A 9,934-nucleotide genomic window follows, 5' to 3' on the forward strand; every position below is an offset into this window, starting at 1 on the left:
TAGAAATTATATACCGCTCTTTATTTTATCACTTTTACCTGATTGCAATCTGGTTAGTTGTATCACATCCGGCCGTGATTGGGAGTCCCATAGGGCGGTGCACAATTGGCCCATTGTCGTCCGGGTTTGGCCGGAGTAGGCCGTCATTGTAAATAAGAATTTGTTCTTAACTGACTTACCAAGCTAAATAAAGGTTAAATTAAAAAAGTAGATGACATACAGTATTCACACCCCTTGACTTTTTCCACATTTTGTTGTGTTACAGACTAAATGTAAAATGTATTAAATTGAGATTTGTTTGTCTCTGGCCTACACACAATACCTCATAATTTCAAAGTCGAATTATGTTTTTTAACATTTGTATAAAATTATAAAAAATGAAAAGCTGAAATGTCTTGAGTCAATAAGTATTCCATCCCTTTGTTATGGCAAGCCTAAATAAGTTCAGGAGTAAAACAAATCTTAACAAGTCAAATAATAACTTGCATGGACTCACTCTGTGTGCAGTAATAGAGTTTAACATGATTTTTGAATGACTACCTCATCTCTGTACCCCACACATACAATTATCTGTAAGGTCACTCAATCGCGCAGTAAATTTCAAACACAGATTCAACCACAAAGACCAGGGAGGTTTTCCAATGACTCGCAAAGTAAGGCACCTATTGGTAGATGGGTAAAAAAGAAGAAGAAAAAAGCAGACGCTGAATATCTCTTTGAGCATGGTGAAGTTATTAATAACACTTTGGTTGGTGTATCAATACACCCAGTCATTACAAAGATACAGGTGTCCTTCCTAACTCAGTTGCTGGAGAGGAAGGAAACCACTCAGGGATTACACCATGAGGTCAATGGTGACTTTAAAACAGTTACAGAGTTTAATGGCTGTGATAGGAGAAAACTGAGGATGGGTCAACAACATTGTAGTTACTCCACAATACTAAGCTAAATGACAGAGTGAAAAGAAGGAAACTTGCTGAATTTAAATATTTACAACTTCCAAAACAGGCATCCTGTTTGCAACAAGACACTAATACTGAAAAAATGTGACAAAGCAATTCACTTTTTGTCCTGAATACAAAGTGTTATGTTTTGGGAAAATTCAATACAACACATTACTGAGTACCACCATCCATATTTCCAAGCATAGTGGTGGTTGCATCATGTTATGGGTATGCTTGTAATCATTAAGGACTGGGGAATTTTTCAGGATAAATAATAAACGGGAATGGAGCTAAGCACAGGCAAAATCCTAGACACTGGGAGAAGAATTCACCTTTCAACAGGACAATAACCTAAAACACAAGGCCAAATCTACACTGGTGTGGCTTACCAAGAAGACAGTAAATGTTCCTAAGTGACCGAGTTACAGTTTAGACTTAAATGTACTTGAAAATCTATGGCAAGACTTGAAAATGGCTGTCTAGCAATGATCAACAACCAATTTGACAGAGCTTGAATCATTTTCAAACGAATAATGGGGAAATGTTTCATAATTCAGGTTTGCAAAGCTCTTGGAGACTTACCCAGAAAGACTCACCGCTGGAATCGCTGCCAAAGGTGCTTCTACAAAGTATTGACAAAGGAGTGTGAATACTTACAGTGCCTTCAGAAAGTATTCAGGCCCCTTGACATTTTCAACATTTTGTTACATTACAGCCTTATTCTAAAATGTATGACATTGTTTTTCCCATCATAAATCTACACACAATACCTCATAATGACAAAGCAAAACAGGTTTTAAGATTATATTTTTTTTTGAAATCTGAAATATCACATTTAGAAGTATTCAGACCCTTTACTCAGTACTTTGTTGAAGCGCCTTTGGCAGTGATTACAGCCTCAAGTTTTCTTGGGTATGACACTACAAGCTTGGCACAGCTGTATGAGGAGTTTCTCCCATTTTTCTCTGCATATCCTCTCAAGGCTCTGTCAGGTTGGATGGGGCGCGTTGCTGCACAGCTATTTTCAGGTCTCTCCAGAGATGTTCGATCGGGTTCAAGTTCCGTTTATCTTTGCCTCGATCCTGACTAGTCTCCAAGTCCCTGCAGCTGAAAAACAGCTGGCTTATTGGTGAGTGTTGGCTACCCATTGGAAGTATGTTTGCCATTGCTAAAGCAACTAAAATTGTCCTTATGGTCCTCTCTTTGCATGTTGACATTTTTTATGGTTAAGTCACAAAATGAGTGAGCCAAATAAAACCTTTTGGTTGTACTCAATCTCTGACACTGGCGCCTCAATTTCAGTCTCAGAAAATAATTTTTTCTATATTTGTTTTGGTTGCGCCGTTGTAGGTTATTTCATGGTATGTCGTATATTCCCCACAGGCTTTAAAGGGATGATTTAGGGGCATTTAGACATGCAAATAGCCAAGGTTGTGCATGAACACTGAGGCTGAGAACAATTTGTATTTATCAACAGTTATCTCCTACCGGTGTGCCTATGACGCTTGTAGGATTGTTTGTTAACCTCTCTTGGGTAGGGGGCAGTATTTTTACGTCTGGATGAAAGGCGTGCCCGTACTAAACTGCCTGCTACTCAGGCTCAGAAGGTAGGATATGCATATTATTAGCAGATTTGGATAGAAAACACTCTGAAGTTTCTAAAACTGTTCGAATGATATCTGTGAGTATAACAGAACTCATATGGCAGGCAAAAACCTGAGAAAAATCCATCCAGGAAGTGTGGAATTCTGAGGTCTGTAGTTTTTCAACTGATTGCCTATCAAACATACAGTGACTTAGGGTTCATTTTGCACTTCCTAAGGCTTCCACTAGATGTCAACAGTCTTTAGAATGCTGTTTCATGCTTCTACTGTAAATGGGGAGAGAATAAGAGGCCATTCAACCGGTGGACTATGCTGAGGCCATTGAGTTGTTTACTGCGTGATCACGCAGGCGCACCGTTCCTTCTTTTTCCTCAGTAATGAATACGCTATTGTCCGGTTGGAATATTATCGAATATTTACGATGAAAAGACCCTAAGGATTGATTGTAAACATCGTTTGACCGGTTTCTACGAATGGTAATGGAACTTTTGGACTTTTCGTCTCGGGTTTGCGCTCGCGCATTGTACCTTTGGAATAGTGATCTGGACGCGCGAACAAAACAGAGGTATTTGGACATAAATTATGGACTTTATCGAACAAATGAACATTTCTTGTGGAAGTAAGAGTCCTGGGAGTGCATTCCGACAAAGATCAGCAAAGGTAAGTGAAGATTTATAATACTAATCCTGAGTTTTGCTGACTCCATGACTTGGCGGGTAACTGTATAGCTTGCTTTGATGGCTGAGCTCTGTACTCAGAATATTGAACAATGTGCTTTCGCCGTAAAGCTGTTTTGAAATCTGACACAGCGGTTGCATTAAGGAGAAGTGTATCTATAATTCTTTGAATAACTGTTTAATATTTTATCAACGTTTATGATGAGTATTTCTGTAAATTGATGTGCTCATTCACCGGAAGTTTTTTGAGGCAAAGCATTTCTAAACATTACGCGCCAATGTAAAATGTGGTTTTTGGATATAAATATGAACTTTATCGAACAAAACATACATGTATTGTGTAACATGAAGTCCTATGAGTGCCATCTGATGAAGATCATCAAAGGTAAGTGCTTCATTTTAGCTGTATTTCTGGTTTTTGTGACGCCTCTCCTTGCTTGGAAAATGGCTGTGTGGTTTTTCTTGTCTATGTGCTGTCCTAACATAATCTAATACTATGCTTTCGCCATAAAGCCTTTTTGAAATCGGACAATGTGGTTGGATTAACGAGAAGTGTATCTTTAAAATGGTGTGAAATAGTTGTATGTTTGAGAAATTTGAATTATGAGATTTCTGTTGTTTTGAACTTGGCGCCCTACTATTTCACTGGCTGTTGGGAAGTGTGTCCCGCAGGTGGGACGCTAGCGTCCCACATACCCCAGAGAGGATAAATCACACTTTTTCTATGCTACGAATATTCTAAACTCCATTCGTAAGTAGTATTTTAGAATAGTTTCTACACAATATTGATAAATGAGGCCCTAGAGCTGAGGATTATGTTAACCTGTTGGGGATAAGGGGCAGTATTGACACGGCTGGATAAAAAACGTACCCGATTTAATCTGGTTACTACTCCTGCCCAGTAACTAGAATATGCATATAATTATTGGCTTTGGATAGAAAACACCCTAAAGTTTCTAAAACTGTTGGAATGGTGTCTGTGAGTATAACAGAACTCCTATGGCAGGCCAAAACCTGAGAAGATTTCAAGCAGGACGTGGCCTGTCTGAGAAGTAGAGTTTCATCTTGGCTCTTTTTATTGAAGACTCAGGATCTGTGCAATAACGTGACACTTCCTACGTCTTCCATAGGGTCTCAGAGCCCGGGAAACGTTGAACGATATCGAGGCAGGCTCTGGCTGAAACACTTTATCGCTTTTGGCAAGTGGCCACTCAGAGTACTATGGGCTTAGGCGCGTGCCCGCTTCGACCGAATGCTTTGTTTTCCTTTGTCTGTTTATCTAAACGCTGATTCCCGGTCGGAATATTATCGCTTTTTTAATGAGAAAAATGGCATAAAAATTGATTTTAAACAGCGGTTGACATGCTTCGAAGTACGGTAATGGAATATTTAGAATTCTTTTGTCACGAATTGCGCCATGCTCGTCACCCTTATTTAGCCTTTAGGATAGTGTCTAGAACGCACAAACAAAACGCCGCTGTTTGGATATAACGATGGATTATTTTGGACCAAACCAACATTTGTTATTGAAGTAGAAGTCCTGGGAGTGCATTCTGACGAAGACAACAAAGGTAAGAACATTTTTCTTATAGTAAATCTGACTTTGATGAGTGCTAAACCTGCTGGGTGTCTAAATAGCTAGCCCTGTGATGCCGGGCTGTCTACTGAGAATATTGCAAAATGTGCTTTCACCGAAAAGCTATTTTAAAATCGGACATATCGAGTGCATAGAGGAGTTCTGTATCTATAATTCTTAAAATAATTGTTATGCTTTTTGTGAACGTTTATCGTGAGTAATTTAGTCAATTCACCGGCAGTGTTCGGTGGGAATGCTAGTCACATGCTAGTCACATGCTAATGTAAAAAGCTGTTTTTTGATATAAATATGAACTTGATTGAACAAAACATGCATGTATTGTATAACATAATGTCCTAGGAGTGTCATCTGATGAAGATCATCAAAGGTTATTGCTACATTTAGCTGTGGTTTGGGTTTATGTGACATTATATGCTAGCTTGAAAAATGGGTGTCTGATTATTTCTGGCTCGGTACTCTGCTGACATAATCTAATGTTTTGCTTTCGTTGTAAAGCCTTTTTTAAATCGGACAGTGTGGTTAGATTAACGAGAGTCTTATCTTTAAAATGGTGTAAAATAGTCATATTTTTGAAAAATTGAAGTAATAGCATATCTAAGGATTTGAATAACGCGCCACAGGATTCAACTGGCTGTTGAGTAGGTAAGCGTCCCACCTAGCCCATAGAGGTTAAAGAGTTTAAGTATAGGCAATTGGAATTTGTGGTCTGTATATTTTATCATTTAATTTAGGATATCATCAACACCACAGGCCTTTTTGGATTGGAGGGTTTGTATTTTGTCCTCTGGTTAATTTAATGTAATTAGAGAATCCAGTGGGTTCCAGTGGGTTCAATGTAATTTACATTGAATGAAATATCAGGTTCTCTCTGTCTCTCTGCGTCTGAGGTGAGCTAATGACCTCTGTCACCCCCCAATTATACATGTAAACATGTAAAGGATATAAATGGCCTTTATGTATTAACATTTTAGAAGAAAATAAAGTGTTTTAAAAAAACTAAAGTGTATTTAGCTTCAATGAATGACCCAGGGGCGGAAATCCCGGGGGGGACGGGGGGGACACGACCCCCCCATCCTGGGAAGAATATGATTTGTCCTCCCCAATATATCACTGAAACATAACTATGTAATTTAACCTGTTGGGTCTAGGGGGCAGCATTTGCACGTCTGGATAAAAAAAATGTACCCGATTTAATCTGGTTACTAATCCTACCCAGTAACTAGAATATGCATATACTTATTATATATGGATAGAAAACACTCTAAAGTTTCCAAAACTGTTTGAATGGTGTCTGTGAGTATAACAGAACTCATTTGGCAGGCAAAACCCTGAGACATTTTCTGACAGGAAGTGGATACCTGATGTGTTGTATTGACTTTAAACCTCTCCCATTGAAAAACACAGGGGTTTAGGAATATTTTGGCACTTCCTATTGCTTCCACTAGATGTCACCAGCCTTTACAAAGTGTTTTGAGTCTTCTGGAGGGAGATCTGACCGAACAAGAGCCATGGAACGGTGATGTCCCATTAGACACCTGGCGCGCTACTTCATGTTGGGTACCCTCGTTCCAATACGTTATAAAAGGCTATGCATTCGTCCACCTTGAATATTATTCATGTTCTGGTTAAAAAAGGCCCTAATGATTTATGCTATACAACGTTTGACATGTTTGAACGAACGGAAATATATTTTTTCCCCTCGTTCATGACGAGAAGTCCGGCTGGCTTACATCATGTGCTAACGAGACGGAGATTTTTGGACATAAATGATGAGCTTTTTTGAACAAAACTACATTCGTTATGGACCTGTGATACCTGGAAGTGACATCTGATGAAGAGAATCAAAGGTAATGGATTATTTACATAGTATTTTCGATTTTAGATCTCCCCAACATGACGTCTAGTCTGTATCGCAACGCGTATTTTTCTGGGCACAGTGCTCAGATTATTGCAAAGTGTGATTTCCCAGTAAGGTTATTTTTAAATCTGGCAAGTTGATTGCGTTCAAAAGATGTAAATCTATAATTCTTTAAATGACAATATAATATTTTACCAATGTTTTCTAATTTTAATTATTTAATTTGTGACGCTGACTTGACTGCCGGTTATTGGAGGGAAACGATTTCCTCAACATCAATGCCATAGTAAAACGCTGTTTTTGTATATAAATATGAACTTGATAGAACTAAAAATGCATGCATTGTCTAACATAATGTCCTAGGAGTGTCATCTGATGGAGATTGTAAAAGGTTAGTGTATCATTTTAGCTGGTTTTATGGTTTTGGTGACCCTGTCTTTGACTTGACAAAACATTACACACAACTCTTGTAAATGTACTGTCCTAACATACTCTAAATTTATGCTTTCGCCGTAAAACCTTTTTGAAATCGTAAAACGTGGTTAGATTAAGGAGATGTTTATCTTTCAAATGGTGTAACATAGTTGTATTTTTGAAAAATTTGAATTTTGACATTTATTTGGATTCAAATTTGCCGCTCTTGAAATGCACCTGCTGTTGATGGAGTGCACCACAGGTGGCACGCTAGCGTCCCACCTAGCCCCAAGAGGTTAAATAATATTAATAATACGCAATGAAAGCAATTGTGCTGATTATAGACACTTAATAGCGCGTTTTTAAGTTTCAAAAGATTGCGACCCCCCCACCCTTTGCCTCACAATGGTTTGATCCACTGCCAGTTCCTTAGTTGGCGAGGTAACAGAGGGGTTGTATCCACTGTCTGAAAGGCACTCAATGAACGTAACTGACGTGAGGTTAATCCAGTCAATCGCGCACACACACTAGCTGAATATGCAGAGCTAGCACGCAAATATTAACTATTAAGCTAGCTAGTACCTATTCCATTTATGTGGCCTCGTCAAAGATGGAATCTTTGCTATCGTCAATTTATTCCAAGATCAGCATGCAGATGATGTAAGTTAGTGCTTCAAAAGTCCCTGTGATAAGGTTACCGATAAACTGAACAGAACTACACTCTCTTCTACCATTGTCTTAAATATATTTAATGGTCTCGTTGCAAAAGCTAAATTGTCGGAAGGGAACTTTTATTTATTTATTTTATTTCACCTTTATTTAACCCGGGTAGCAAAGATTATAGCAAACACCACTGAAACGGAATTGGTGCTCGCTAGCTTTGCAAATTCAGCTATTGTTGGAAGCCAGCCAATATGAAACAAACTATTAAAATTACAAAAGGTTGCAGCATATGTTGTGTAAATGGTGAACTCATACAGCTGTCAACTCTTGTCATTTTAATCCGTTTCACATTTGCTAGCTACCTTTTAGATTGAAGCCCAAATAGAATGATTGAAGATGATAGAAGCCCATCTCCTACTGTAAATAACCTACACACTGTGTGTGTAGCCAGCCAGCCAGCCAGGTAGAAAAATGGCAGAAAAATAAAAGACGGACATCAGAGTATTTTTCAATACACCAAAACGCATAGTAAGAACCCTAGTAGCCTAATATCTCAAAGACTAGTTGATAAAATGTTCATAAGAAAGAAATGAAATTCTAATGGAAATGTTTCACAATGATGTCATTAGGCAGAGCAGGCAACAGATGGCACACAGACAGCAGAGTTGGGGACAGATATGCAGGGACAGACTGGCAGAGACAGGAGGTCTCAGGTAAGTTTGTTGAGTCTTTGTTTGGCAACATTACGAAAGGTTGTCAATTTTTTTGACTTGTAAAATAGGAACATAATTGGAAAATGCCATGGATACCCCCACTCTCAACTTAAACTGGTGACTGAACTAAGATTTGTTAAAGGCAATGGTATTGCTGTTGTGATTAGTTGTGTAGTTTTGGGTACCGGTAGTTAGGAGTACGGCAAACACCTTATTTCTTTGGTTCCTCAATATACATTTACCATATTACAATGTAGGCTATGTGTTACAGCACTACTTTTGGTGTCCCCCTCAGGAATTGCTCTTGAGAAAATTTCATGTAATTGTCCCCTCCAAAGTTGATATCAGATTTTCGCCCCTGGAATGACCGCTCTTCCTAGGACCCTATGTCTCTCTCTGTGTGTATGTGTGTGTGTGTGGAAGGTCTTTGAAACAAATGTCTGAAAACAGTAGGCTGTTGTGGAGGCCAAGGACCTCATGACCTCTGAACCTCCAAAAGACTTCTCGGCACATCCATATGAAGGGTCAACAAATGTTTACAACCCTTAGACCTCAGGAGACCACATAACACATGTTTGAAAACAGTTATGTGTTGTACTGGGGGGTGGCTGTCTCAGTCAATCACACCATCCTCTTTTTGAAAGGGTAATTGTACTCTTTAAGATGGGCCCTTTACTTATGACTTAAACATATCCATTTTAACCCCCCTTTAAAAACCTTTTTACTGCAGAGGGCTAAATCAGGGGCACACAGAGTGCTTCTTGGTAGTCTTAAACAAATCTACTGTGAAACAAAAGTGTACACCTCACACACATGGTTATGGACTTAAAAAAAGAAGACACCTGTACCATGTCAGACATAGTTTAAATGTATTAATTTTTAAGTTTGCAACCCAATATGCCACTTTAAATACATCACAGAAGACTGAAATGTAACAAAATGCCTATTGAGCTGTACGCTGAGATGCTCAGTTGGTCAATATTCCCCTCGAGTGATTCCCAAACATCTTGTCAACATGTGCCCCAAAAATATCTTATACCCATCTATCTTTATAGACATTTGTCCTTAACAAGGCCTAGGAGGCCCATATAGTGTCCAAAAATCTCTCCAAAATGTCAAATGTTTTAAGCATCTTTATTTTCATGCATATAACTTGTCAAAAAGTATTTTTATGACCAAATTCACATTCTTTAGTGTAGACATAATTTTTTTAATGATTTTATGACGGTTTGATAGTAGTTCCCTGAATGGTCAAAAACCTCTTCAAATAGAAGTATGTTTGTAGCACAAAATATATCTTACAGGTAGGCCCGCTTTCACTCTCTAATCATGTCACAAGCGAACAGGCTCCCAGAGGCAGGGCCATAAAAGGCCCCAGCTCACTCAACTGCCCTTCCCCTCTCCAACAACCAACAGCCCAGAACAGCATGAAAACAGAACAGCTGAAAGATAATCTGTGAATCC

The sequence above is a fragment of the Salmo salar genome, chromosome 02 (assembly GCF_965601325.2).
Source record: "Salmo salar chromosome 02, fSalSal1, whole genome shotgun sequence".
NCBI classification, from domain to species: Eukaryota; Metazoa; Chordata; class Actinopteri; order Salmoniformes; family Salmonidae; genus Salmo; species Salmo salar.